The sequence below is a fragment of the Aphis gossypii genome, chromosome 1 (genome assembly GCF_020184175.1).
Source record: "Aphis gossypii isolate Hap1 chromosome 1, ASM2018417v2, whole genome shotgun sequence".
Taxonomy (NCBI): domain Eukaryota; kingdom Metazoa; phylum Arthropoda; class Insecta; order Hemiptera; family Aphididae; genus Aphis; species Aphis gossypii.
The window spans coordinates 5,238,045-5,242,078 of NC_065530.1; the positions used below are offsets into that span (position 1 = coordinate 5,238,045).

The window sequence follows — 4,034 nt, forward strand, 5'->3', positions numbered from 1 at the left end:
ACTTGTTGACGTAAATTTAATTCCGGGTATTCTTTGGAAATAATATGTAAATTGCATCCTGGGTATTTTTCTGATGTATGTAAATTGTGTCTATTAAATGTATTGAAATGTATAAATGTGTTGAAGTTTTTAAAAGAACCGATATTTTTCTTACCATTTTCCTAGACTTTTAAAAGTTAATACTATTGTTGTAATATTGGTATACTGATCAATTTCAAAGTTTTATTATTTTCATTGTCTATAACGTTATAGTTTTGATACAGTGCGCTATTGAGCAAGCAAAGGGGAACTAACAATTTAATATAATGTAGAATTAATAGCTTGTTATTTATCAACAAATGTATGTTATTGACCCTAAAATGTATTTTAATGACAGATTATTCGTTAGATAAAATTTATGTAGCACGTAAATAATATGGGATAAAAATTAAATATACACAAAATATAAATAAAAATAAAAAACAAACTCAAAGTAGAAATATTAAATATAATAATGACTAAAAAAATAATTCTAAAATCACAAAGGACAACAACAAATTACTAATTTGATGTGTCAATTTCGTACAACTGCAATAAGAGATACAATAAATATATATAATAAATATATTATTTTATGTACCGTTGAAAAACTTCCGGTAATCTGGATGAAAGTTGGTTCCTAATTGTTCTGCAATATCATGTTTTTACTTTCTACTATAATATACTTTTAATTAAATTCTAAATGTTGTAATACTATAAAACCGAATAGTTACAAAAATTAAACATTTGATTACTTTAAAAATAATATTGTATTATCAATATAAAATTTTGGCTTTTTAAAATTATGATTATAATTTAAAAAAAAAAAATAGTTAAATCAGTATTTAATTTTGAATAATAATAAGACTTGTCACACAATTTTTGAAGCTGGACACTTATCGATAATTTGTCATTGTACATCATATCAATCTCACATGATTTGCACATGTCATTTTCCAATAAGCAAATCTGCCAATCTGCAAAATTATATTAAATTAAAAATGTTTCACCATAAAAAATAATAAACTCGTAGTGCAAAAAATCAAAAAAAAAAAAAAAAATCCTGATCTTTATATTATTATATTTATATTTTATGCAAAATGCATTGTACGTAGGTTCTTTCAAGCATATTGTGTGTATAAATAAACAATACGCAAAAATCAATAAATATTTTTTTTTATGTCTAAAGAATTAAAACAATAAATGTATAGGAGATATATTTACAATAAGCGTACACTTAGACTAATTAAAAGTATTATCAACTGAATTATAATAATAATCACTATTAATTAATTACGATTCTTATAAATTTGAACAAACATAATTAATATTTATATATATTTAATATTACATAAAAAAGGACTACATATATTTATTAATAAAAAAAAAAATGCCACAGAGTCGTTGTAGAAATTCTGATTTAATAATTGATAATTTCAGAACTGTAGTATTAAATGTAATGCTTGTTCTGAATAGCTGTTATAATAATCTGTATAATAATATTATGTATTATAATGATAATTCATAAAATGGAATCAATATTTTTATTATAATTATTTTTTTGTGTTAAAAAAGACGATAGACCTATTTAATATTTCTGTTAGTAAATAGAGAACAATAAAAACTTAAAGTAAACGTATTATATTAAAATAAAATAATAATAATGACATAAGTACATAGTGATACTATATATATATATATTTCATATAAATATAATCTTAATATTTAGTCATCTATTACTTATTATACTACTATTTTTAAGAATCTTAAAAATTGAATAAAAGTAAATTAATATGACTATAATTTTTAAAAAAGTTTCTATTATCCCAGAAACAGTAAAGGAGATTGGAAGTGGTAATTTTCTGTTTTTTGTTTATGTACGTGCATTATAGAATTATAAACGCATTCTATTTTAAACGTACTGATTGATATAATGATAAATGAAGCGATAAGAACTTTAAAAAGAGATTTAAATTTTTTGTAATTCTTCTTGAGATTGGCTTTTCTATATATTTTAAAAATTTTTAATTTTAACTTTTCCAAAAATTAAAATATATTAATTTTTCAAACGCCCTTTTTTAATATAACGTTTTTATAATTTTGGGTAAAAAAATATGTGAAAGTTGATCTTAAACAGACTTAACAAAAAATTCAAATCTGTTTTCAGAATTCTTATCGTTTCATTATATCAATTGGTATGTTGAAAATACAACACGTCTGTAACTCTTTATTACACTTGTTGACGTGTGTTAGACTAAAACAGAAAATCGCCGCTTCAAATCCCCTTAACTATATAAATTAAAAATAATCCAAATATATAATATATTATATATCAGGGGTGGCCAAACTTTTTTTGTTCACGATCTACTAAAAATATACTTCACCTTTGAGGATTGACTTTTATAGAAAATTATTTTTATTATTGAATAACTATAATTATTAAGAAACATAAAGAGTGTGGGTCCTAAAAATAAATTCTAACATGATCGAGTTTTAAATTGTCAGTGATCGACTGTTTGGCTGCCCCTGTTATATATATCATATATAATATGATTATTATTATAATAATTTTACGGATATTGAAATGCGTGTGCTCCCATCGACAAGAGGACGTGAGAGCATTCTGGAAACGGTCCAAATGAGTTACCGTTGTGTGCGGAGCCATGAAACATTCTTAGTAATTTATAGAAACCCCTAATAATAATAAGCCCTATAAGTTTCCATATTTCGACAACAGAATTTTTATACCTACATAATATTACATAACCCTTACTGATTCGATAATGACAACGGCGGTGGCTATGATAATTGTAATGAGTAATAACGACGATGATAATTATAATAATATTAATAATATTGCGTTTAAACTCAACTTACGTAGTGATACAATAAATTGTCACGATCGAGTTTTTCTTCATTCGTTGCGCACTCGCATGACTAAGAAAATATGTCTCTTTTTAATCGAAATACTTGTGGTGTGTAATACATCTGAACACCGACGGATTCGACGTAGCTAGGCGAAGAAATAGATGGGTTAGAATCGCTTGCGAGTTTTAGTCCACAGAGGTGAGCACACAAACACATGGTACATATCATGTCCGCCGTTTTTCTATAAATATATAAATAAACGTTTTGAAAATTGCATAAATCGTTTCACGTACAACGGTCACGTACTCGTACACCATCATATAGGCATGCGTTATCTACACGGCACACGCACATGTGTCTGATTAAAACCCATTGCTGGATATAAAAATGCAATCAATCTCAACGCTTAATGTATTTTTTAGCGCATCGTTTTTAATGACGCTTGATAGAAATTCCAATCGATAGGCGTACAGTGAATTACGTTATTGGGGCTGCTGTCCAGTGCCATTTTTGGTGAAAATTTTAAAATGCCGTCCTATTATACTATTCTAAATTTATAATATCACAACAATATTAATAATAATAGCTACACTGATACAAAAATTTCAAATAACCAAGAGTAGTATGTTTTGGTCGGTTCTGTGACCCCCGCAAATCCCACTGATCCCATTACTCCGCCATCCTATCATGCGCGTGCCATGCCCCGTCATGCTTATCGCTGCCATGCCCCTCCATGCCGTTCCCGGCCTTGCCCCTCCCCTCCAATACCTGCACGGCCATGCCCCCTCCCATCCATTCCTATCCACTACATGATACCCCCCCCCCGAAAATTACAAGTAGTCGAATTCAATATACTCAATACGATTTAGTTAAAAATTTACGGATATTTAAAATCATGTGCAGAATACATTCGTTTTGAAAACAGTGTATTAGTTAATTTTAGTTTATTAAGAGTTAGTAGCCGATTAATAATATAATATATAACATAAATAAGTAATTATTGATGAGGTCTCATTATCTTTTATAGATGTGAAAAATGAAAGTGTCACGTATACTTTCATATTTCATCTATAACATTTCAATACAGCTATTAACTCTACAACGATTTAAAAGTTATGGTAAACAAAACGATTAAGATTATCACGTCA

General features: G+C 27.0%; 1 long non-coding RNA gene across 1 annotated transcript; it reads right to left on the reverse strand.

Annotated features, from left to right (window-relative positions):
- Positions 1-473: 473 nt before the first annotated feature.
- LOC114121658 (uncharacterized) lies at positions 474-3,623 on the reverse strand. The gene is made up of 3 exons (XR_003592209.2): positions 3,193-3,623; positions 2,896-3,127; positions 474-995 (listed from the first exon to the last, which is right to left on the reverse strand). It is a non-coding gene; the product is annotated as an uncharacterized LOC114121658 (long non-coding RNA).
- Between the last annotated feature and the right edge of the window lie 411 nt (positions 3,624-4,034).